This window comes from Vulpes vulpes, chromosome X (assembly GCF_048418805.1).
Source record: "Vulpes vulpes isolate BD-2025 chromosome X, VulVul3, whole genome shotgun sequence".
NCBI classification, from domain to species: domain Eukaryota; kingdom Metazoa; phylum Chordata; class Mammalia; order Carnivora; family Canidae; genus Vulpes; species Vulpes vulpes.
In genome coordinates, this window is record NC_132796.1 from 14,609,188 (window position 1) to 14,636,632 (window position 27,445).

Sequence of the window (27,445 nt, forward strand, 5' to 3'; positions counted from 1 at the left end):
TGCATACGTTTTGATAGTTTGTATCTTTCAAGGAATTAGTCCATTTACCTAAGTTACCATATTTATAGGCATAGATTTATTCATAATATTCCTTTATTTATTTATTTTTTAAAGATTTTATTTATTTATTTATTTATGAGACACAGAGAAAGAGAGAGAGAGAGAGGCAGGCAGAGACATAGGCAGAGGGAGAAGTAGGCTTCATGCAGAGAGCCTGATGTGGGACTCGACCCCTGGGATCACTCCCTGAGCCAAAGGCAGGCGCTCAACCACTGAGCTACCCAGGCAACCCAATAATATTCCTTTATTATCCTTTTAATGTCTGTATGATTGGTAGTGCTGACTCTTCTTTCAGTTCCAATATTAATAATTTATGTTTTTTCTTTTTCTTGGTTAGCCTGGCTAGAGGTTTATCAATTTTACTGATCTTTTAAAAGAACCAGCTTTTGTTTTCATTGATTCCCCTCTCCCCCCCCACCCCGGGCCGTGAGTTCCTGCGTTCAATTTCATTGATTACTTCTATAATTTTCATTATTCTTCTTGTTTTAGGCTTATTTCTCTTTGTCTTATTTTCTAAGATAGAAGTTTAGTTACTGATTTTATTTTATTTTTTATTTAAATTTACTTTTTTGGTTAATCATTTTAGGTCTGTTTTCTAATGTGTATATTCTATGCTATAAACTATTTTTCTATACATTGCTTTTACTACATCACAATTTTGATTTGTGTTATCGCTTTGATTTAGTTCAGAATATTTTTAAATTTCTCAGGATTTCTTCTTTGACCTTTGTGTTAATTTTTTTATTTTTATTTTTTAAAGTAAGCTTTTTGCCCAGTGTGGGGCTCGCATTCATGACTCTGAGATCAAGAGTCACATGCTCCATTTGACTCAGCCAGCTACGCATCCCTGATCTGTGTGATATTTAGAAATGTCTTGCTTAATCTCTAAATATTTTGAGATTTTCCAGCTTTATGTTATTTCTAGTTTAATTCCATTGTGTTGTGAGAGTGTACTTGATTGACTGATTGATTGAGAGCAAGCAGAGGAAGAAGAAGAAAGAGAATCCCAAAGCAGGCTCCATGACCCTGAGATCATGACCTGAACTGAAATCAAGAATTGGATGCTTAACTAACTGAGCCACTTGGGCACCCCATGGGAGTTATATTTTGTATGATCTTTATGCTTTAAAATCTGTTGTGTTTTATGGCCTGGAATTTAGTATCTTAAATTAGAATTTTCTCAATTTTTCCCTCGCATTCCCCTTGTAACATTGCTGTCATTCATTTTACTTTTCCATATGCTATAATCCTTATTACTTTGAATGGTTATCTATTAATTAATAGGAAAAACATACTTTATTTTGCCTTTATTACTTCTCCACAGTGCTCTTATTTTCTCTAGATCTGACTTTCTGACCTGTATAATTTTCCTTTTCTAAAGAATTTTTAAAAACAGTTCTTACTAGCCTGGTTTACTGCTAAAAAATTCTCTCACTTTAAGTATCTCTCCTTCACTTTTGAAGGATAATTTCACAGAATACTTTGTAGGTTGGTGGATTTTTTTCCCCCAACACTTTAAATATTTCACTTCATGGCTTCTGAAAAAAGTTGGATGTACTTTGTATCCTTGTTCTCTGTAGGTAAGATATTTCTTCCCTCTGGATAATTTCATGATTTTCTCTTTATGTTTGGTTTTCTGTAGTTTGAATATGATATAGTTTAGGAGTAGTCTTTTTTTTTTTTTTTTAATTTATCTTGCTTTGTCTGCTCTGAGCTCTTTTGATGTGTGGTTTGGTGCCATTAATTTTGGAAGATTTTGGAAGATTTTTGACCATTATTCTTTCAAATATTTCTTTTCCTTCATCTCATTCTTTTCCTTCTGGTAATCTGGTCGTACCTTTTGTAATTGTTCTGTAATTCTAGATACTCTGTTCTGCTTTTTAAAATTTTTGTTTCTCTTTGCATTTAGATATTAGATATTTATTGAAATATCTTTAAATTCACTGATTTTTTCCTTGGCAATGTCCAATCTATTGATAAATTCATTAAAAGCATTATTCGTTTTGTTGTAGTGTTTTTTATTTGTAGTATTCTTAGAATTGTATATGCTTACATTACCCACCTGTACTTACATGTTGTCTACTTTTTCTATTAGAGCTCTTAACTTTAGTAATCATAGTTATTTTAAATTCCCTGTCTGAAATTATTCCTGATAATCCCCAAATCTGTGCCATATCTGAGTCTGGTTCTGATTTGCACTTTGTCTGCTCAGACTGCCTTTTGTCTTCCCTTTTAGCACACTTTTTAATGTTTTTTAAAAGCCAGATAGAATATATCAGGTAATAGGGAACTGAGGTAAATAGGCTGTTAATGTAATGTTTTAGGGTAATTTGGCTTGGGGCTGGGCTATTAAGTATTTGTTGTACTGTAGGTGCCAGAGGCTTCAGTTTCCTCTGGCATCTGTCTGTTTGTTTGTTTTTCTCCCCCATGGTCTTAGTGCTTTCCTAAGAACTCCTTTTTAAATAGTCTGCTTCTTGCAACTCTTTCCATTGAAATCCGCCATTACTGTACCAGAATCTGGGTGACTTGGTGGTAGAGTACTAGGTAAGAAGAAGTGTTCTATAATCGTAGGACTAAATCTTAAGTCTTTTTGTGGACCTGAGTCCTGGGCTGCAACCCTCAGAAGTATTTTTTAGCCTGTATCTCCCCTTCTTTTTAGGTGAAGCAAGAAGGCTAGAGGGGCTCTAGCTGGATAATTTCTCCTTTCCTGGGACAACATGTCAGATTGTAGTAAATTTTCCCTTGGAGTTGTTGGCCTTTATTATGGAGAACATTCTAGGTTTATTTCAAAACAGCTGCTTTTTCCCTGGGTGTTTTCAGAATGGCTGTTTCCCTTCCCCTTCCTCAAAAGGGAGAAGATTTTTATTGGATCTTTACCCTGTGCATATTTCAAAAGTGTTACTTTTTTCTTCGCCTTACCCAAAAGGGGAGGAGATCATTCTTGGATCTTCATGTTCAGAACCTGGTGAAGCCCTGGAGGTAAAGCCAGGAGCTTGTGGAGGGCTCTCCTAAGATTGGCTTCCTAAGAGTTCTTACTTGCAAGCCTTTGTCAAAATTACCATTTATTTTCTTCCTAGTGTATTGCTCTAGTGCCTTCTGCTCCAGGTAAGCTGTTCTTGGGTGTGATTCTCTGTATTTGCCTGTCTCTCCACATTTTAGGAGTTCAGTTTGCCTTATGTCTTTAATTCTCTGATAAGCCTAAGGAAAGTTGATTTTCAGTGTTTTTTTCCTCTTGCTGTAAGGACAAGAGTGACAATATGTAAGCACTTTATTTGTTGGGGCTGAAACCAGAAGTTTTACGTTTATGTTTTAAAATTGGAAATACCTTGTCCAGGGGCAGCCTGGGTGGCTCAGCGGTTTAGCGCCGCCTTCAGCCCAGGGCCTGATCCTGGAGACCTGGGATCGAGTCCCACATCAGGCTCCCTGCATGGAGCCTGCTTCTCCCCCTGCCTGTGTCTCTGCCTCTTTCTCTCTCTGTGTGTCTCTCATGAATAAATAAATAAAAATCTTAAAAAAAAAAAAAAAAAAGGAAATACCTTGTCCAGTTTAAAAATAATTGTTCAGCAAGAGACTTAACTTTTCTATGACCTGTTTCCTTAGCCAAGATGACTCATTCTTAGTTATTTTTCATCCCTTTGAATCTCGGATCTGTATATTTTCAAAATGCTTATAGTGAGAACTTTATCAGAACAAAATATTTGAAAAACTTAAGAGCTTCTTATAGTTTTAGAAAATTGCTAATAGCTTTACCCTAAATTAACTGGAATCATTGATTTTCTTTTCTCCCCCACAGCACTGTTTTATCAGATACCTTTTAGAATCCATGCTAAAGTAGTTTCGGGGATTATTGTCTTTAACCTTCACTTGTTATTACTTTACCCTACTTGTTTTTGAAAAGGTAACTCAATTTTCTGAGGCATTTTGAAATCTCTGGAGACTAAGCACTGTTTAAATTTGAAAAACTAATGAGAATAAATGCCTCTTATGCTGCCAGTGGTTTATTTTCAATCAACCTTGAAGAATGTATTAATTATAAACTGTAGATCTTGGTGACTTTAGCCTAATAGGATTATTTTCAGAATCTACATGATGGAGGACATTTTGGCTAAAATGTGTTACTGAAGCAACTGAGAAAGTACAGTATATACTTCAAAGCCTTGTGATTTGATTACTTGCTAAAAAATTGCATTTTGGGAGCCTTCAGTTCTTATCCTTAGATAACAGTTGTAACAAACCTTGGGCGATTGAGACATTGTAAATTGCATTAGCCTTGCCTTCTTTTTTTAGGTTTCATTTTAAGTTTTATTTTTTTTCACTGAATCTATTGTGAGGAATAGCTGTTAAACCAAGAAACAAATTAGTTGAATGGTATTTAGGATTTATTATTGCTGGCAAACTCACATTTAAGAAATATTCTTCTCTTTTAAGTTTCTTAATTGTTTAAAATGAATATCTATCTTTGGGAATTAAAGTTTTTCAGGAGAGAGAATTAAAATATTAACTTATGGGTTTTATCCTAATATACTAAATACATTTTTTTTTTTTTTTAGAAATGATGAGGTCCTGCTGTATTAGAAGGATTTGACTGAAAACAATTATTTTTTGCCATGTAATAATCAATTAGTTGTGGTTTGTTTTAAAGTAAGATCTCAGACACCTGGCTGGCTCAGTTGTTGGAGCATGTGACTCTTGATCTCAGGATTGTGTGTTTAAGTGCCATGTTGGGTTAATGAGATTATTTAAAAATAAAACCTTCAACAAATAAAGGAAGATCCATTTGTCTAGCATGATTTGAATTAGAAGCAGAAACCTTTACATAGACTTTTGTTTATAGACATTTCTTATAAAGATATAGGGCTGTCAGGAGGAAATGGAGAAAGAAGAGAAGGTCTTCAGTAGGGCCACAGTTAAAGGTTGTGCCCCATGCTGGCTCCCACCAACCCTGAACAGACTAGAGGTTGGTGTCTGTGTTGCTCCTCCTGAAACTTTAAAACAAAAACAAAAACAAAAAACCTCCCACAAAACTGCAAAAAACCTGTTGATATAATAATCTCCTAGAAGAAGTCCACACGAATAAATGCAGTGTATCAATATTTTAGTTTTAACCAAAAAGTTTCCATGTGCTCACATTTCAACTGAGAGAGTGGTTCACATTCAGTAAATAAGTATTTAAGTTAAGGCCTCTGTTGGCTGGATCCTGACTTTGAATTTCTAGGTAAGGAGGGAGTAGTAGCTCCTCTTGTTTTGTTTTTGTTTTTGTCCTGATCTTGCTACTTTATGCCAACTGGGATGGCAGCTACCCTTGCAAATGTCCCCAGTCACCACAGCATTCAGGACCACAGTGCCAGAATTGATCATCTGTTCCTTTCTCTAGGGGAGAGACTCTCAGGATCACCCTCATGATTCTTGACATCCTCTTCTACTTTTTGTCATCACTAAAATTCACTGGCTGTTCATTTTAGCATAGAACCATCATCCCTGTACTGCTCTGTGCATTCTTTAGTCATATCCTATCTCTTACCCCAACTTCCCAACTGGCCCCTAGAGCTCCTGAACTGCCATTAGTAATTTCTCAGCTTCAGTCTTGCCCCAGCACCACAGTATAATCATGCTTTCTGCTTTTGGGTTTCGCTACTGCTGCCAAGCAGACCCCTGAGGTAGCCTCCTCCAGCACCAGTCTTGGGCTGTGCTATCTCTGCTTGATCCCTGATGACCAGTTGCCTGCCTTTGAGCTCCCTGAGTACAGTGAGTTCTCTCACCCTCAAAGCTTTGCCCATGCTGGCTTTCATCACAGGTTAATAGTTTTCACACTCTTTGCCTGGCTGACTATACAGACTGATGTGGGTGTCCTTGAGTTAATATCCGTCAGTACCATTTTTTAAAAAAATTTCTTAGCATTTATTTAAAACTGCAGTTTTCTGTTCACTTAGCCTTTTTCATTGATTCTAAGATGTACATTTCCCCTCACATTTCTGAAATTGAGGCACCTCTTAAAACTGGATGCTTTGATTGCTTTCTGAATGGAGGTAACATAATGGGTTATCTTATACTCAATTGTGTTTTAGATTTAATAAAATCCTGTACTTTTTTTTTTTAAGTAGGCTCCATGAGAGGCTTAGAGCCCAATGGAGAGCTTAAATTCACAACCCTGAGATCAAGACATCAAGAATCAGACACTTAACTGGCTGAGCCACCCAGGCACCCCTAAAATACTGTACTTTTAATGATCTGTTTTCTCTAGTTAATTGTGAGTTGCAAGTACAGGAATCCTGTTTTGCTCACCCATAGGGACCAGTGCCCAGTATAGTACCTGGTGACTAGTAAGCCCTGAATAAATAATGCTCAAATGAATATCATTATCTATTTGGTCTTCCACCCCTCTTTTTAAAGTGTCCACACCAACATGGGTTTCAAACTTATAACCCTGAGGTGAAAAGTCTCATGCCTGACTGAACCCGGCAGGCACCCCTATCATAACCTATTTGGGCAATGATGGCCCTAATAATGTTTGAAGATGAATTGGTCACTATATGCATATGAATCTTTAGTTCAGTTTTTGTGTTTCAGTCTTTATCTTTGGAGATTACTTTATTCTAGAATTGAAGGAAACCTTTAGGTGTGTTTATGTTCCATTTATGTAACTTGACCCATTATTGATATATGTACATCCTTATTTAAGAGTATTGGCTCACTATATATGAAAATGAATCCACATAAAGCTTTGATTGGGTATCAGCAATTGTCTTTGATTAGGAGAAAGAGTGAGGAAGGTACCAAACGGTGTAGCAGACTTTTAAACTTTAGAAAGTTTTGAGTGCTTGAACTTACTTTTTCATTTTACTTCATCCTCCAAGGAGTGCAATCACTTGGTGTGCCTTCTTCACTTCTTTTAAGCGAAAGAAGAGCGAACAGGCAACATGAGTGACTGGAGTGCCTTAGGCCAACTCCTTGACCAGGTTCAAGCTTACTCCACCGCTGGAGGGAAGGTGTGGCTCTCAGTCCTTTTCATTTTCAGAATCCTGCTACTGGGGACAGCGGTTGAGTCAGCCTGGGATGATGAGCAGTTTGCCTTTCATTGTAATACTCGGCAACCTGGTTGTGAAAATGTCTGCTATGATAAGTCCTTCCCAATCTCTCATGTGCACATCTGGGTCCTGCAGATCATATTTGTGTCCATCCCCTCACTCTTGTACCTAGTGCATATATTCTACATTATGCGCAAGGAAGAGAAGCTGAAACAGAAAGGGGAGGAACTCAGAGCTGCTCAAACCAGTGGTGTCAACATGGAGGTGCATTTGCAGGAGGAAATTGAAATCGAAATCAAGAACTTCAGGTTTGACATTGAAAAATACTGTAAGATGAAAATGAGAAGGGGCTTGCTACGAATCTATACCATCAGTGTCTTCTTCAAGGCCATTTTTGAGGTGGCCTTCCTGCTGATCCAGTGGTACATCTATGGATTCAGCCTGAATGCGGTTTACAGTTGCAAGCGAGACCCCTGCCCACATCAGGTGGACTGCTTCCTCTCTCGCCCCACGGAGAAAAGCACCTTCATTCTCTTCATGCTGGTGGTGTCCTTGGTGTCTCTTGCTTTAAACATCATTGAGTTATTCTATATCTTCTTCAAGACCTTTAAGAAGCATATGAAGCATCCAGAGAGTGAGACTTACCATGATACATCTGGTCTGCCAAGCCCCTTCAATGACTCTTTTTTAGTTCTTCCTTTCTCTGCCATGTCCTTTCACAAGGACAAGATGGTTCCTGGAAACCGAAATAGTTCTTCCTACCGCAGTTACAATAAACAAGGAAATGAGCAAAACTGTGCTAAACAGAGTGCATAGCAAGATCTAAGAGGGCAGGCAGGAAGCACCACCACTAACCTGCACACATAGCCTTTTGATTTCCCTGACGATAAGCAGAATTCTGGGGAAATAAAACAACAAAAGTAGCTACTGGGCAGTAGTCATTGTAGACCAGCAGCCATTCTGTAAAGCCAGCAGTTATGCCAGCAGCAGCCTTAATGACCTGGAGATTTAGATACACACTTGAAAGCATTATGATTTTGCTCAATTGTTAAAGAGATGGAAGGTACATAAGGAGAGTATATTTTTGTCCCAGATGAGGTGGTACTTAACATCACTTATGAAACTTAACAGACCCAAAGGGTTCTTTTGGGGTGTCTGGGATAGTAGAGGAGAGAAGGGGATTAATGGAAGAACATAGTTGGCATTTAAAATGGTTGACTTGAATTTATATTCTAAATAAAAGTTGCTATTATGTGGTACATTATTAAGGACTTTTTCTCTCCCATATTTCCTGACAGTGGTTCAGTGTCTATGAAAGAGCAACAGATACTTGTCACATATTGGTACAAACAGATGTACAATCCATGAACGTGGATTTTAAAATAATGGAGGGTTCAAATTTGAGCCTTTCTCATGGATTTTGTGCTGTGGGCCATATGACGTTTACCTAATTCCTACTGTGAAAGTGAAATACTCTTCCCTCCTCCAAATGGCCCCCTTCACCCAGTTTAGCTTATTATGGATACTGGTTTTATGCATTATGATTTTTTTCTTTTGTAGAAAGATGTCAAGAATGATGTCCTTTTTCTGAAATGTAATCATTGATACTTGAATGATAGACTTTTAGTTCTATAAACAATACTCATTAATGTGAGAAATTTAAATGCTTAGAGCTGGACTATTAAATGTTCTTACACAAATTTTACAGTAACTGATAGTTCTTGGCTTTATTTTACTTAATAAGTCCTATGTAATAAGCATTATTTTAGAACTCATTCTGTTAAGAATTTGGCAGGCAGTCTTTTGGGGTGGCCAGTGTTTTTGATGCTTGTACTAAGATTTTATTTATGCAAGAAAGGTTGAAAAAGGTTTGAGTATTACCCATGTAACTAATGTGTTGGAAATATATACTGAAGAAATCTAACATTTTATTCAAGTGACTTTCTAAAACTCACAGATGGGTGAAAATGCTATAAGCCTCACACTTGGTTCTTGCATGACAGCTACGTAAACAGTTTTGTACACTAAATGGTTTAACATTTCACATTAGACTACTATCATGTTCAGTTTTATTAAATGCAAATGTAGACCAAGTTTATCGTATATTCTAGAGAATGTTCTTTATTTAATAAAGCTTTAAGAGAGTAACCTGCATGTCTGCCTCCTCTGAGAGTTTCTGGCTGCACTCATCTTTCCCAGTCTTTTGAACTCTGTTGATACATCTTAGTCTAAGCAAAATCTACTACAGAGTTTTAGAAATGGATTTGCAGTGATTCCATTACAGAAGGTTTTAGTATTAGCATCTTTAATTATATGTAGCAGGGTCACAGATATACCCACTACTTAGATGTGCAAAAAATGTAGCTTCTTTTTTTCTTTTAACTGATCTACTCTTCATCAGAAGCTTCCTCCCACCCCACAGGGTGGAAGGAAGGAAAAGATGGGGACAACTGAAACGTTAAATCAGCCAATGAACAGCATCTTGTTCTGACAGCCGCATTTGTAAAACCCAGTCTGGTGGCTATTAAAGAGTCTTTCAGATTTTCTTCTCACAAACTGTTTCGTGAGGAATAAGATTTTACTAATGAGATGTGTGTTTCTATAGGGCACTGCAAAACCTCTGAAACCTTGGATTGGACACTGCTGTGCTTACTTCCTGTTTCACATTGGTTTTTACATATTGCTTTCTTGCTTGATTTTTTTTTTTTTAAGATTCTGTTTATTCATCAGAGACACACAGAGAGAGGCAGAGACATAGGCAGAGGGAGAAGCAGGCTCCCCGCAGGGATCCCAATGTGGGACTCCATCCCGGGAACTCAGGATCACGCCCTGAGCCAAAAGCAGACACTCAACTGCTGAGCCGCCTGGTGTCTCTATTTGCTTGATTTTGTTAAAGTTTTATCTTGAGATAATTAGAGATTCACATGCAATGGTAAAAAATAATACATTCCATATATCCTTCCACTAATTGCTTCCAATAGTAACATCTTGCATAACTATAGTAGAGTATCATAACCAGAAAACTGTTATTGCTATAATTCATTGACCTTATTCATATTTCACCAGTTTTACATGCCCTCATATGTGTGTGAATGCATGCACACGTGAAGTTTCTATCACTTGTGTAGATCCGTGTGACCACCACAGTGAAGATACAGAACAGTTTTATGGCAAGGATCTCTTGTGCTGTTGATAGCCACAGTTGCTCCCCTCCATTCCCCTCTCCCCTAACTCCTTGCAAGCACTAATCTGTTCAACTCTATGATTTTGTCATTTTGAGAATACTATTTAAATGGAATGATACAGTATATAACCTTTTGAGATTGGCTTTTTCCCTCAGCATAACTCCCTTGAGGACCCATCCAAGTTTTTGTATGAACCAACAGTTTCGCTTTTTGTTTTTTTTTTAAATTGCTGAGTAGTTGTCCATAATATGGAGACACCACTGGTTATTCACCTCTTGAAGGATCTTTAGGTTGTTTCCAGGTTTTAACTATTACAAATAAAACTGTATGAACATTTGTGTACAAGGTTGTTGTTGTTGTTGTTGTTTTAAATGAACAGCAGGTTTTGTTTCCCTGGGATAAATGCCCAGGAGTGTAACTGTTGAGTTATAAGTGAATATATAGTTTGTTAAGAATCTGGGATGCTGTTTTTCAAGAGTGGTTTATATTCCCGTCAACAATGTATGAGTGATCTCATTTATCACTGTTTTCAATTTTAGCCATTCTGATAGGTGTGTAGGTGATCTCATTATAGTTTCAATTTGCTTTTCTCTAATGGCTAATAGTGTGCTTTTTACATGCTTAATTGGGATCTGTATATCCTCTTCAGTGAGATAGCTGTGTCTTCTGTCCATTTTCTAATTATATTCTTTGTTTTATTACTATTGAGTTTAAGGAGTTAAAAAATATATATATATTCTGGATTAAAATCCTTTGTTGGATATGCTTGAAAGCATTTTCTTCCTGCTTGTAGCTTATCTTTCCATCACTTAAGGTCTTCCACAGAGCAAATAATTTTAATTTTGATAAGATCATTTATCATTTTTTCCTTTTATCGATTGTGTTTTTGGTGCTAAGTCTAACTTTTTGTCTAGTTCTATATCCTAAAGTTTTTCTTCTTTGTTTTCTAAACGTTTTATAGATTTACGTTTAAGTAAATGCAAGTCCATGATCTTGTATTTAATTCCATGATCCATTTTGAGTGAATTGTTGTATAAGTTGTGAAATTTTAGGTTGAGGCATGTCTCTTCTCTTCTCTTTCTTGGCTAAGGGTTCCAATTGCTGTAGCATCACCATTTGTGGAAAAATCTTTCCTTCCTCCATTGAATTGCTTTGGCAGACAAAAATCAGTTAGGTGTATTTGTGTGGCCCTATTGATCTGTGTGTTTATCCCTCTGCCAGTATCACACTGTCTTGATTACTTTTCTGTAGCTCTGTAGTAAGCCTTAACATCAGGTATAGTGATTCCTCTCATTTTATTCTGCTTCTTCAAAATTTCTTTAGTGATTCCAGGTCATGTGCCTTTCCATTTTCATTTTAGAATAAATTTGCCTATATCTACAAAACACTTGCTGAGATTTTTTATAGGAATTGCATTAAAGCTATATATCAATTTGGGGAAAATTGGCATCTCGTTGAGTTTTCTAATACATGAGTACGGTTTGTTTCTCAATATCCTTAGAGTTTCTTCAGTTTTTTTTTTTCATCAACATTTTATAATTTTTTTTAAGATTTTATTTATTTATTCATGAGAATACACAGAGAGGAGAGAGAGAAGCAGAGACACAGGCAGAGGGAGAAGCAGGCTCCATGAAGGGAGCCTGATGTGGGACTCGATCCCGGGTCTCCAGGATCATACCCTGGGCTGCAGGCAGCACTAAACCACTGAGCCACTGGGGCTGCCCAACATTTTATAATTTGCAGGGTATAGATCCTGTACATATTTCATTTCCTTGGAGTAACTTTTTTTTTAAGATTTTTGTTTGTTTGTTAGAGCACACATGTGTGCAAATGGGGGTAGGAGCAGAGGGAAAGGGACAAGCAGACTCTGTGATGAGTACAGAGCCCCATATGGGTTGATTCCACAACCCAGAGATCATGTCCTGAGCCAAAATCAAGAGTCCAACACTTAACTGGGCCACTCAGGCATCCCTTTCCTTGGAGTAATTGTAAATGATACTTTGCTTTTAAACTTCTGTCTCCCATTTTTGTTGTTTGCATATAGAAATGTGATTGATTGGGACGCCTGGGTGGCACAGTCCATTAAGTGATTCACTCTTGGTTTTGGCTCAGGTAATGATCTTGCCGTCCTGGGATCCAGCCCTGTGTTGGGCTCTTTGCTCAGTGCAGAGTCTGCTTGAGGTTCTGTCTCTCCCTCTTCCTCTGCCCTTCTTGCTCCTGCTGTCTCTCTCTAAAATAAATATTAAAAAAAAGAAATATTAATTTTTTGTGTTGAACTTGTATTTTACAATCCTGCTAAACTTAGTAGTTCTAGGAAGTTTTGGTGGATTCTTGGGATTTTTTTGTGTAAATGATCATGTCATCTGCAAATAGGGTCACTGTTACTGCAATACAGTGTTCAGTAATAGTGATAAGAGCAGACATTCTTTTCATGTTCCTGATCTTAGGGAAAAAGCATTCAGTCTTTCACCACTAAATGTGATGTTAGCTATAGGGTTTTGCAGATGATATTTATAAAGCTGAGAAACTTACTTCTTATTTCTAATTTGCCAGAGGCTTTTTTTTATAATCATAAATTGGTATTTGATTTTGTCAGATTGTTTTATTATATCAGTTGATATGATCATATGATTTTTCTTTTTTACCCTGTTGACATGATTTTCAAATGTTGAATCAGCATTGCATATCTAGAATAAATCCAATGGGTTATGATGCACAGTTTTGTTTTTTAAGATTTTATATATTTATTTTGAGAGAGAACACGAGCCAAGGGGGAGGGGCAGAGGGAGAGAGAGAAGCAGACTCCCTGCCAAGCAGGGAGCTCAATGCAGGGCTCCATCCCAAGACCCTGATCCCAGGACCCCAGGATCATGACCTGAGCTGAAGACAGACATTAAACTGACTGAGCCCCCCAGGTGCCCCTGTGCAGTTCTTTGTATACATCACTGGATTTTATATGCTCATATTTTGTTGAGGATTTTTGTGCATGAGTTCATAAGAGATTTTGATCTATAGTTTCTGGGGTTTTTTGTGTCTTTGTCAAAACCTGTCTCTGTCAGGTTTTGATATCATTATATTAGTAGCCTCTTAAATGAGTTGGGAAGTGTTTCCTCCCCTTCTAATTTCTGGAAGAGATTGTGTAAAATTGGTGTTAATTCTTTAAATGTTTGGTAGACTTCTTTAGTGAACCCATCTAAGCCTGAAGATTTCTTTTATTGGGAACTTTAAAATTGCAAATTCAATTATTTACTAATTATACAACTATTTAAATTGTTTATTTCATCTATGGTTATGTTTAGTAGTTTGTGGTTTTCCAGGAATTCACTCATTCCTTCTAAATTGTCAAATTTGGGAGTGTGAAGTTCATGGTAATGGCCATGGGATTCTAGGGATCTCTCCCATGTTTTCTTCCTGATATTGATGATTTTTTATCATCTCTCTTTTTATTTTTTATTGGTCTTTTTAGAAGTTCATCAATTTTCTTAATCTTTTAGCAGGACCAGTTTTAGCTTAATAGATTTTCTTTATTTAAAAAAAATTTTAATTATTATTTTCCTGTTTGATATTTCACTGATTTCTGCTTTTATCTTAAATGTTTCCTTCTTGTTTGAGGCTTATTTCTTTTTCTGGTATTGAGGTAAGAATTTATTATCGGTTTGAGGCCTTTCCTCTTTTCTAATGTGTGCATTTTGTGCTATAAATTTTTCTGTTGGTACTGCTTTAGCTGCATCACACATATTTTGATGTAATGTATTTTCTTTCATTAAGTTCTGTGAAATTAAAATTCCCTTTGAGACTTTCTCTTTGTATGATGGCTACTTTGAAATTCATGCCAAATAAATCTGACATCTCTGTGTTAGCATCTCTTGATAGTCTTTTTTCACTCATGTCAAGGTTTTCCTAGTTCTTAGTATGATGACTGATTTTCTATAGAAGCCTGGACATTTTGGATATTATGCCATTAGACTGTCTTATTTAATTTTCTGTTTTATCTGGTCTTTTATGACAATGCTCTGCAAGGCAGAGGGCACAGATGGGAATGGTAGTTCAGTTTCCTCATTCTGCTTCCATTGATACCTACTGGGGAGAGGTTCCTTGTCAATGAGTTAGGGGAGTTAGGCTTCTTATGTGGCCTTCACTGGCACTACTCTGGCAAGGGGTTGGACATGCTCCCCATTTTGCCCTTACTGATGTGAATGGAGCCATTGTTTCATTTGGCTGGACCAGAGTGATTGGTTATTGTCTAAATGTTTTCTGTCATGCTAGGCTGCTCCTTGCTTGGTCTTTAGCTTGAGAGAGCAGGCTTTTGTTGGGGCTGTTTTTAATCTCTGCCCATGGGTGTTTCTGGGTTGCTTGTTGAAGTAGTTTTATTAAGGTTGCTTTAAAATCCTTTTCACATAATTCCAACATCTGATTCATCTCTGTGGTGATGTCTCTTGTCTATTCTCATTCAAGTTGTGACTTTCATGGTCCTTGGTATGACAAGTGAGATATATATAGCTATATAGACACACACACATATATATATATGCATATATACATATATATATGCACACATACCTACATATGCATATATCTATATATATCTACATATCTATATGAACGTATTTTAATTTTGTCATGAGACTCTGGACTTACTTTATTTTATTCAGGAAGCAGCCTCCCTCTTGAGTGGTAGCCTCATGGCTGGCTAGGTGTGTTTGTTCAGCTTCCTGCTTGGGCGGCATCTCCCTGCCTCCCCCCCCCTTGGCTCTTACTCCCACTGCCTTCTTGCGGAAGGGTGAGATGGACATTTTCCTCCTCTCTTGAACCTGCTAATAGCTTTCCAGAAAAAAGTGGACCAGTGATTCACACTGCCTTATTGCATCTGCTTCATCCTGCAGACACCACTGTGGCAGAGGGGCCAGAGTACTGTGGCTTGCTTCTGCCTGGAGTGAGATGGAAGATCAGCTCTTGACTGGACTTGCCAATACAACAAGGCAGGGAATGGGGAGCTGTGCCTGCTTGTATGAGGCAGGGGATGGAAGATTAACTTCCTGCCCAGGCTTACCAAGAGAGGCAGCACCAGGTTGGGAGTTAGACAGTTGGAACCCTGCTTCCTGCTTCCTCAGGGTGTGCGTGTGTGTTTGTGCACGCATGCACGTGTGCAGAAGTAAAGACTGTCTACCTGCTCAGCCCTACTGAAACCTCAGTGGGTGGTAGTGCAGCTATTCCATTGATGTTTGCCTGGAGTAGGGTGAGTATTGGCCAAAAGATTTTCTCTTGTTAGTTTATCCTTTTTCTGCTCTTTTGGCTGTGAGAACAGACTTTTCTTGGCACTTCATTATATTTACCTCGTGTTGGTTCTAGGTTGGAGGTTTCTAGCACTCTTTTGGGGATTCACAGGAGACAATGGGGAGACCCAGGGAACTCACTGCTGCGGTGTTCCTCAAGTCCTGAAGTCCCGAGGCACTCGGCCTCTTTCCCATCTTGTCTTCCTATGCTTGGCTGTATGTAATATATAGGGATTTTTAGTTTCAGAGGAAGGCTCTGGGAGAAGTGGGGCTATTCCATCTTAACAAAAACTGGAAGTCTCTGTGTGCGTGTGAAAAGTCTGTAAATACTGGTTTATATGACAACATCAGTTTGTTCTTGAAATAAACCATGTATCAGGTACTGTGATTGGCCCTGGGGACTATAGATGGTACTGAGAGGTTGTCCTTAACTTCAGAGACCTCATCATTTTATAGAGTTCAAAAGCCTGTGAAATAGATTTTAATTTGCCTCATGACACTCAGGTCGAAAACACAATTCTTTATTTTACAAATGAAACTAAATCTAGCTCTGTACCATGTGGCTTGTGGTATTGGAGCTCCTTTGCTTCCCAGTGACTGATACAAGCCTTCTTTGGTTCATGAAGTACCAGGCAAATGGGGAAGGGGCCTAATCCTTAAGTGCCTTGTTGTTCTCATGGTTACCATTGCTTGTTACTCTGGTTAGCATTAAATCTTTTGCCAGGCACTACCCTCCAGTGGGCATTGTTTCCCTGGCCCCAGCTCTCCAGGCCATGGTGCTTAGTGATCAGACTGGAGGAATCTATCCAAGTAACACCACCGTCCAAAGTCCTGGACACCCCTCTGCCTCATGCAGAAGCCCCAGCCCTGTGATCCTCCCAGGCCTGGAGGAACATCAGCTCTCTTTGACATTAGCCTATTGGATGGGAAATTCGGCTCCACTGCCTTTGTGAGTGGGCTTTATAATAATAAAGACTGTTAGTTGTCCCTAAGGACAGGAAAAGGCACCCCTCACCCCTAGGGACAAACCCCATGTTCTCGGAGTTCCTCTTGAAACATGCTTGGATGATTTGGGAATGCCTAAAGTAGAGCATTTTGAACTTTCTTCCTGATGATAGTGATGATGATAACATTTAGTTCATGTGCTGTTCTGAACACTTTACTTGTATCCTCTTATTCAATCCTAATAGCAGCCTCAGGAATAACTGACATGAGACCCAGTTTTCAGAAAAGGAAATTGAGGCACCTGAGAAGTTCAGTAACTTGCCAAAGGCCACTTACCTAGTAGGTGGTAGAGCCATGATTTAAATTCAGGCAGTTTGGCTCTAGATCTGAGGTTCTTACCCTTCTTCTGGATGTGTGACAACCTTTGAGTTTCACTTTGCTTTATTATTATTTGTTTGAAATCAAGATTGTGTCTGAAAGAAGTGTTTCTGGGTTTCTCTCTCTTTCTTCCTTCTTTCTTTCTTTCTTTCTTTCTTTCTTTCTTTCTTTCTTTCTTTCTCTCTTTTAAAGATTATTTATTTATTTATTCACGACAGACACACAGAGAGAGGCAGAGAGACAGGCAGATGGAGATGCAGGCTCCATGCAGGGAGCCCGACATGGGACTCGATCCTGGGACTCCGGGATCACTCCCCAAGCCAAAGGCAGATGCTCAACCCCTGAGCCACCCAGGCGTCCCCATATCTTATATTTTAAATTGTTTGGAATATAGCCTTCTAATAATCAGATTTTTAAATTTGTTTCAGAAAGTAAGAAATTATGATTTTGTTAGAAAATTCTCTATTTCCTTTGGTAGTTTAGTGTTCAAGAGAAAAATTAGCCAGGTTATATTTTATTATATATGTCTATTATTTGTCACATTTATTTATACATTTATGATATTTTCTATTGCTTTAGGTGCCTTTTTGTTCAAATACTGCTAGTAGAATAACTAGAAGGTTGTGATTCACAAGTCATTATGGTAATGATTTCCATGCCATTAGATTTAAATTCCACTTTAGGGGCTTATGGTAAGGTACTTATAATGTAATCAAGTTCTGTTCAGAAGAGATTCATGCTGCCTTTTACCTTCTTTTTAAGTGAAAATTTAAATTTCCTCATTTATTTAAAATGAGGAATCAAGTTTTGCTTACATATTCTATGTACTAGGTAGTATAAGTTTGTTCCATTCCTTATAAACATAGTGTTGAATATAAAATTTCTGTCATGTTGTGTTAGAGAATAATGTATAATTTCTCTTAAAATAATTCATTAGTTTGCATTTTCATGTCATTGGTGCTTAAATTTCCATAGGCACTTAACCAGTATGTGATTTATCTGAAGCAGATCTTTCAAATTCATATTGATTTATTATCATTAAATACATTCTTTATTGATGTATAAAGGAATCTTTGTTAGTTCTAGCTCAAGAGAAACCACAGGACTGAGTTTTAAAACTTAAAGTTAATTCATTAAGCAGATATTTGTTAAAGCACTTGGTGTAGTGAGTTCTGCTGGATGTTTGGGATAAAGAACAAAAAAGGGCATGGTTCATGATTGTGGAGAGCCCATATTCTAGAAGAGAAAGTCTCATGACAACATAGTGATTGGGATGTGGTCTCTGCCCTTGAGGAGTTCATAGGCTTTCAGAGCATGAAAATGTCAAATAAATTGCTCATGTCAGAACTCAGGTGGTTGGTCTTTTTAACAAGATACTGTTTTAGTCTTTATTTTCTGTGATGTTTTTAGTTAAAATTTACATACATAATCTCTATTCTCTCTGTGTCCATTGCCTCATTTCTTCTCAGTCCTTGTAAGATTGTTAAGAGGTTCTTAGAGCAGCTAAAATACGTAACTCATTTAGCCTACTCTTTTGGAGTGTCTTTCTCCTAGGTCTTTGGGACATAGAGTTATGGAAACATCTAGGCTTAGGATCTTACAGTCTGAGATAGGGAGTGAGGCTGAGTGGCAAATCCCAGATTCTAGTGCAAGTATGGTAAGTGCTTAGTTGGAGGTATGGATAGGGTGCTAGGGACCACAAAAAAGGAACATACAAAATAAGCAGGGGGGATCTTGGAGTGCTTCCCAGAGGAAGGTTTTTTTTTTTTTAATTTTAAAATATTTTATATATGTATTTAACACACAGAGAGAGGCAGAGTGAGTGAGAGAGAGTACACACAGTCGGGGAGCTGCAGAGGGTCAGGGAGAAGCAGGCCCCTCACCAAGCAGGGAGGCCCGGTGATGGGGTTCCATCCTAGGGCCCTGGGATCATGACCTGAGTTGAAGGCAGACACTTATCCAACTGAGCCACCCAGGTGCTCCTCAAGGGAGAGTGTTAATAAGGAAAAAAAAAATTAATTAGAAGAAGTAGCAGGGTTGGCTTCTTGTGATTTAAGAAGCAGCTTAAAAAAAGTCACCTCTATGGGTAGTCTCTCACTCAAATAAATATTCTATTGCCTTGCTTTGCTTAGCACAGTACCTAGTACCTGTCACCTAATAGGACCTTGGGAAATGTTTGTTGATTGAATAAATGAATGAATGAAGAAAGGATGAATGCTGGCAGTAGAGTGTAAGCAAGTATGTGTGAAAGTTCACTTGAGAAACCACAAATAATTAGGTGTGACAGGAGCAGGGGTTGTTGTTGTTATTTTGGGGTTTTTCTTTTTCTCTTTTTTTAAGTTAGGAGATGAAGCATAGAATTAAAACCCTATACTGCAAGCCTTGAAAAGTTGCAAGGCTGCATGGTATGTAATACATCTTTCTTTTCCCAGGTGATTGGCAGCAGAGTATGTTTGAAATATCTCTTGTGTGCAAACTGATGACCTCTCAGAGGCCTTTGGAGAATATTACTAGAAGCAGGTTTCAACTAGAATGCTTCAGTGATACTCTTGACATCAAATAACCAACCACACAAGAATTTTCTTCAGGTTATATAGTGTTTTTTGGCTAATTCTCTCAAAACAGTGAACTGCTTGAGACTTCTATTGCACAGTTGTTTCAAAGGCATGGCCACTTTTGGGATTTTTGTCCTCTCCTCTTTTGCTTTTTCATTTAAGGTGGCATTTTTTTAGGTCATTCAGCTTCCTTATGTGATGCTGATAAACAGTTCCATGCCTGTACAACAAGATGGTACAATTCAGTTTTGCAGACATTTTTGTTACGTAGCTATTATATGTAAGATAAAGTGCTGGGTACTTGGATTGAAAGGCAAACCAGACTTGCTCTTTCAAAAATATTTAGGCTGTTTTATGTTTGATAACTCCTTTCTTTCTATGGTAAGAGAAAGTGAATCTGGCGTTCTCTAGTCTTCACAATGCATAAAAGAGAAAATAAGTTGTAATTAACATTTTTTTTAAAAGATTTTATTTATTCATAAGAGACATACACACAGAGAGGCAGAGGCATAGGCAGAGAAAGAAGCAGGCTCCATGCAGGGAGCCTGACGTGGGACTTGATACAGGGACTCCAGGATCATGCCCTGAGCTGAAGGCAGGTGCTCAACTGCTGAGCCACCCAGGCATCCTAAGTTGTAATTAACTAGATACTTTGAAAATAAGTTTTTAAGAAAAGAAAAACTGTTGCTACCTATGTTGAATATAATTTTCAGTTTTCTACTGGACATGGTTACAGCAAAATGGTGACTCGGAATTTGTTTCAGATTTTAGTTGTACCATTTTTGTGTGCATGTGTGTGAGCGTATCTTATCAGAATGCATGATCATGAGGTCCCTAGAGGTAATCCAGTTCAGTTGTTTGAACAGAGAGCTTCTGAGTTTCTCTCACTCTCAGTCTTTTACATTTTGGCAAAGTAAGCTGGAGGATCTTATGCCTTAGTAGCTTTAAGATGCTATATAGAACATAATTTCTGTTGCTTTTGAACTTCAGAGTTCCCTTAAGCATGTTTCTGTCCTGAAACCCAGGCATATTTCTCATGAATTAGAAGAAAACATGGTGTTTTGGCTTTCTTTACTGGTTTTCAGTACTCTCATTTTTCTTCCTTTATAGGAAAATGCAAAAGTAGGACCCAAAATGAAGATTTATAGATTTTAGATTTTTTTATATGCATGTACAATTTATCAGCTTATTGATGAAGAAAAGCAAAATAGAATCAAATTCTTGTGGTTTTTTTTTTGGTAGAATCAGAAATTCTTAAGCGGTGGTTTTATAATCATTTGAGCAGTAATGTTTCTAACTTGAACAGAAGTTGTGAGTATATACTCATGGGTCTGGTGTTTTGTTTTGTTTTGTTTTGTTTTGTTTTGTTTTGTTTTGTTTTTTAATGGGTCTGGTTTTTGTTAATGCTCCCAGGAAGCAGTGAGCAACTTGCCTCTATCATAGGTAACTCTACTATTGTTAGCATTCCATACATTGTTTACCCACCAGTGTCTGCAAAACTTAAGTATGCTGACTTCATTAGTATCTACACAATTCCCTGGAAAAAATTGGCCCTGAGAAAGCTAGGCACAGTCATTCCTTCCATCAATAAAGGGATCTGTAGCAACCGATCTATCATTACTAAAGCAGGACAGTAGATTTTTGTCTTCATTTGGACCATGTTTTTTTATGTAGTTCATCAGTCAATTATAGTTAAAAACTTTTTTTTCCCTGTCATTGTACCTGAATCTTTATATATTTAACAGAGGTAATATTTATGGAATATCTGGTGATGTATCTTGGATCAATAAGTTGGATTTTTTTTCTCCTTTTTCTCCTATCATGGTTTCAGGTAAGAGAGTAGAGTGAATGCCTCTTTGTAGGGGAAATTACTAAGACTTAAAAGAGAGATGAAAGGCAGCCATTCTGGGTGCCAAAGGGATGTGAGCCAAACAGGCAGAGTTAGGGCAGGCAAGTCTTGACATTCTCTCTTCCCCTGTCCCCCATTACCTCAGGGAACTGAAATTCTGTATTTAGAGAGGGTAAAGCCAAAAGTGAAGGAAGCTTATGCCCTCTTCCCCTCTTTGAGCTGAAGGAACTGCCTGGCAAGGTTGCCTCATCATAGTAGAAGCAGCAACAGCAGAGTAAAATGTGGCATGCTGTGGTTAGGTGGAGGGAGAGAGGATTCTTGGGTCCCCTTCATCTTGTGATTGGCTTCTAAGGAATCTCAAAGTTACTGCATACTCCAAGTGGCTGGGTTGAGAGCCAGTGAACCTGTCAGTAGGAATGCTATGTTGAGGTGCAAGCCAATAACACTGTAGTTGATTGTTAGGTCATGGGTATAAATGAGATTGAGGAGTCTGGATATCTTCACCAATTACAGCTGAGGAGGAGCCAGGCCTGGGCTATAAGCCAAGAGCACATACCTGAGTCCACAGTCCCTGTGGGGTCCAACAGCAGCATCAGGCCAGTGTCTGGTGTCCAGGCCTATAAGGAACCTTGTCTTTTGGAGACCAGAGTCCCAGGGGACAGCAAAAGAACCTATGTATATTTATCTGAGAGCCCTTCCCTTACCACAATGAAGTTCTGTAACCCCAATCCACACCCATTCATCCATCTGCCATCTTGGTAGAAACAGAAAATCTGAGGGGGAAACTGAGCATGTACATGAAAGAGACCATAGGGGATCCCTGGATGGCTCAGCGGTTAAGCATCTGCCTTTGGCCCGGGGTGTAGTCCTGGAGTCCCAGGATTGAGTCTCACATCAGGCTCCCTGCATAGAGCTTGCTTCTCTCTTTGCCTATGTGTCTGCCTCTCTCTCTCTCTCTGTGTCTCTCATGAATAAATAAATAAAAACTTAAAAAAAAAAAAGAAAGAAAGAGACCATAAACTAAAAAAGACTGAGCTACCATGGAATGCAAATTAAATCAAGGTCAGAGCTTGGGAAGAAAGGTTAAAAGTTACAGAAAACTAAAAGGCTACATTTTCTTGGCACATCTTAGTTTTAGTCTTTGAGGATATATTTCCAGCGTTAAATTTAAATTTTGTACTCTTTGTTCACTATGGAACACAGCTTAAAGTCAATGATTGTCTGATTGAGGATGTAGATTGCTTGCATTTGGCATGCCTAATTAATACTATCTTCTCAATTGATCACTAGAGGTGAAGTTTTCATTTTCTCATTATCTGCTTATTGTAAAATAAGGGCAAAATGAAATAAAATTTGAACACAATTGCACAGTAACTATAGTACAAACATGATGGTTAACATTACTAAACTAAAATGCCCTCTGACAGGCATCCTTGCCATGTACTCTTTGAGATTTCCTTTCACTTGCGGATATAACCACAGTCTGAGTGTGGTATAGACAAAATGATTTGAGAGCATCTGTATATGATGTCTGAAAGAGTTATATGAAAATCAGGTATCTCGAATTTTGTATGACTTATAAATATGGAGCTAAATTGTTTTGAAAGTCTCTTTCTATTGAAAAGAATTGTTATTTTCTCTGCAATAGGGGTTAGTAAAATTTGTTCTTTGGATACCCGATTTTTCATCTTAATAACTGTATTTTATTTTTTGAACTTTTTAGTAATTATAATATTAAAATAGGGTAGCAAATTTATATTGATCTATGAGATAAATTATTTTTAAATAATTCATTTTAAATCTTTTGAGATATAATTTACATATAAGCATATACCTTCTTATATACAATAAGATGTACCCATTTTAAGTGTACAGCTCTATGTGAACTAATTTCCTTAATCATGGTTACATCTTTTGATAGTATCAGCCACTGCCCAGGTTGATATTGATTCACTAACAGGCATTCTGGGCCTATTAGAAGTACTTACAGGGGCTTTCCAGGTATGTTGGCTTGTTTGTACTGATCAACTAAATGTTCCTAGACTTTTATGGTTTTTATTATGGTTTTTATTCTTATATTTGTGGCCTCAAGTCTCACACTATTACTGGATATATTCATTTTAATGTTCAAATAAAAAATAGTGGAAGACTTTAGTGTAGGAATTCCAGTGGCCTCCTTAAGAATGTGGCTTACATTTACAAGAGAGCCTCTCCTTTTGGTTTTTTCTTCCCACAAAACTGATGGTCTTTTATCTCACCTCTAGAGGCTCTTCACTTCTTTCTACTCCACATGGGCCGAAGAATTTCCCTTTTTCTTTGATTTCCCCCAAACACCACTAATACAAAATGACTAGACGTTTGCAGCAGGTTTGCACTAAGAATTTGGTGGCCACGTTACTAAACAGCACCATAAGCACAGTGTTGGCCAGTTCTCAGATCTGCAACTATTTCCATCACTAGGAATGCTTTGTATCACACAAATATTAGATATTAGTAGTTATGTGATATCTCTGCTTTCATATTATGTTTTTCCAGGCTAAAGGAAATCTCACTAGCTTTGTCACAGAATGGAGTAGAGGTGACAGTGAAGGATAACAATCTTTATTTTATTGTTTCAGGTGGAGAAATAAATAAATACTAATTTTTAAGTGAGTAAGCCTTCTTATATAACTTGACAAATATGGGCAACCTTGCAACTGCAGCCATTTTATAGCAGTGCTAAAGAAGAAATTTTTAGGGGTGCCTGGGTGGCTAAGTCAGTTAAGTGTCTGCCTTCAGCTCAGGTGATGATCCTGGGACCCAGAGATCCAACCCCTGTCTGGCTCCCTGCTCCAAGGCTGTTTCTCCCTCTGCCCCTCCCCCTACTTGTGTTCTCCTGTACGTGTTCTCTCAAAAAATTTTTTCATTTTTTTGAAGATTCTATTATTTGAGAGAGAGAGAGAGAGAGCACATGTGTGCATGGCGGGGCGGTGGGAAGCCGACTTCCTGCTGACCAGGAAGCCTGATGCAGGGCTCCATCCCAGGACCCTGGGATCATGACCTGAGCTGAAGGCAGACACCCAATCAACTGAGCCACCCAGGTGTCCTAAAGAAGAAATTTTTAACAGAAAGAAAGCAGTATCAGTTTTGCAGTGCATTTTTATGATCTGTAGGAGGCCAGAGTAGCCAGATAGCAAAACAGGTTTTTAATCAAGACGCTATAATTCCTTCTGAGTTTTAAGAGCTTATTCAAATACTTGACTACTAAAGGGCTTCTGAAGAGGGCCAGATGAAAACTTTGAAGGGTCTTATGTTTCATAATCTTCATTTTTTGGAAACTTTTTAAAGAAAGGAAGTACTCCAAGTGGGAATGCAAAGGGCTAGAATTGGGATAGGAGTCAGGTAGAGAACTGTGGACTGATTTGAAAAAGATTTAGAAGGCAAAATCCAACAGCACTTGAATGGATTTGGGAGTGCAGACAAGGGAGATATCAAGAATGATCCTAAATATCCAGCTAGATTTTTATCTGTTCACTGAGATACGGGGACAGAAGACAGGACCAGGTTCAGAGGGGAGAAAAGAGGGAATGGTGAGGCATTTTATCTAGATATTTTATATTTCATTTACTGTCATCTTACATCAGTAAAGATTTCTGGAGGGCATTTCCAGCCCAGAGGAGGGCAGAAGAGATATGACGTTTTAATGGAAATAAATGACAAACTAGGTTTTGCTACATAGGAATTTTATTACTGACTTGGCTTGAAGGGAGTTGTTTTTGATGTAAATCTTAAGATTCCACTTCCCACATCTTCCTTTTTTGGCTGCATGCTCTCTCATATTCTTGATAATGTATTAATATTTTCATGAGACTATCCTCGTTTTAGAAGCTGAGCATTTAGTAAATTATGAGTTTTCCTTGTAATGCTTTTTAAAATGTAAGAGTTTTTATGAAGTACTCTTAGCATACGAATCATGGACATTTTAGAATTTACACCAGTATTTCCTGTAACAATATCCCCATAAGATGAACCTTTGTAGCAGTTTTGTTAGCTTTGTATGACTGCTGAATTGTTTTGGGCCAGTTGAAAAAGCATAACTGAATTTTTAACAAAAATGTAAATAGGGGAGCCTGGTGGCTCAGTGGTTGAGCAGCTACCATTAGCTCAGGTCATGGGGTCCTGAGATCCAGTCCCGATTCAGGGGAGCCTGCTTCTCCCAATGACTGTGTCTCTGCCTCTCTCTCTCTCTGTCTCTCATGAATAAATAAATAAAATCTTAAATTAAATAATATATTTTTATATATCTTTTGGTATATTCCACTCTATGTTTAAATGGGGCCATATTACAAAAGTTATTATAAAAGTAATCATTTTATGAAAATGAGATGAGTATAAACATTTTAGTGCCATGATTAATAGCTTTAATAATTTTTGAAGAGTTAGTCTTTTAATCAACTCATTTTTACCTAAAATTTGTATTCACAGTATATTCTTTAAAAAATTTTTATTGATCTCCTCAAAATGTGATCAGTTTTTCTTTTAAGGGGAAGTGTTTTTAGTAGAACCCCCAAAACAGTTAAAATGAGTAAACTAGAACAGAGTTTTTCAATGCCAGCAATTTTGACATCTGGGACTGGGTAATTTCATGGGGGCCATCCTGTGCACTGTAGGATGTTCAGCAGCAGCCCTGGGCTTCACCCAGTAGATGCCAGTAGCCCTCACTCCATCCCTTTGCGACAACCAAAAGGATCTCTAGACATTGCCAGATGTCCCCGGGGTGGGGGGAGGTACACAGTCTCTACACTGAGTGCCACTGAACTAGATTTATGTTTAAGTCTCAAACACAATGTTGTGCTTAAAAACAAAAAGCTGTTGCGAAAAGATGCTCACAAGTAACATGCCACTTACGTGATTTTCAGTGTTCAAAACAGTAGTAAAATTGCTTATGGGTAAATTCATTTGTAATAATAAAAATGTGCATGGGAGTGGTACATAACAATTTCAGGATAGAAGTTACCTCTAGGGAGAGAAGTTATGGGAGTGAACGAAGGTATATTTATGTCCTTTTACATTTCAGCAAGAGAGAATGATCAGAAGCAAATCAACATATTATTGACTTAAATCTGACATTTTTTCCTGTATATTTACATGATCAATCTGTTTTGAACTCCTGTGGCATAACACTTGTACTTTTAAACTATTGTTATAAACTTTAATTTACTGACATGCATTATTACATATCAACATATTGGCTTAGGTGTATATGATATGCTTCATTTACTCATGTCAAACCTAAGATGTCATATAAAACCTCATATAAAGTAAGGGCCTAATAGACTGTTCTTAGATGACTGACTGACAGAAATGCTCTCCTTTTCTATAGATTGTTTTCCTTCCTGATATGGTCTGAAATACTTCAATTTGGTAGTTAACCTAACTTTTAATATTGGCAAACTATGGTAGTTTGTGTGCAATAAATAATACAAGTAAAGAGATTTCTTGGAAAGCAGTTTAGTTTTCATCATTGTGTATCCTGGTTAATAACTTGTATTCTATGGTACTTGGCAAACACATGTTAGTTGTATCTACCTGCCATGTAATGTATCCAGTGCTTTATTTACTCCCACTTCCTAATTTTGCTCATAATGTTAAAAGTAATTTCTTTAAGTTGTTTAAGAAGGTATCTGTAACATAAGAGAATAAAGATGAAAAAATGAAATTTTTGCACATACTTTTAGGTGTATAAATATTATAACAGACATTAGAAAACTATTTGAACATTTTTATTGGTGATAACATGTATTTTTGAGAAAGACACAGGTGAGAAATAACAATGCCTCCCCATTGTGGAGGTGTGCATGTTTCAGAATATATCCTTTTTATTTTTATTTTTTTAAAGATTTTATTTGAAAAAAAAGATTTTAAATTTGTGAGAGACACACAGAGAGAGAGGCAGAGACACAGGCAAAGAAAGAGGCAGGCTCCATGGTGGGAGTCTGATGTGATACTCGATCCTGGGACTCCAGGATCATGCCCTGGGTGGAAGGCAGGAGCTCAACCGCTGAGCCACCCAGATGTCCCCAGAATATATCCTTTTTAACAACAAAATTTATATCTATGGCTTGTGAAGGTGGTAGAGCATGACCATGGGTGAGAAATGGCCTCCAGAATCAGACTTCCTGGTTTTAAAACCTTA

The 27,445-nt window shown here is 37.6% G+C and overlaps 1 protein-coding gene and 1 pseudogene across 5 annotated transcripts in view; both read left to right on the forward strand.

Annotated features, from left to right (window-relative positions):
- Nucleotides 1-27,445, forward strand: part of CDKL5 (cyclin dependent kinase like 5) — a 212,453-nt gene that overhangs the window by 100,200 nt on the left and 84,808 nt on the right. The window lies entirely within an intron of this gene.
- On the forward strand, nt 6,948-8,184 carry LOC112919134 (gap junction alpha-1 protein-like; annotated as a pseudogene).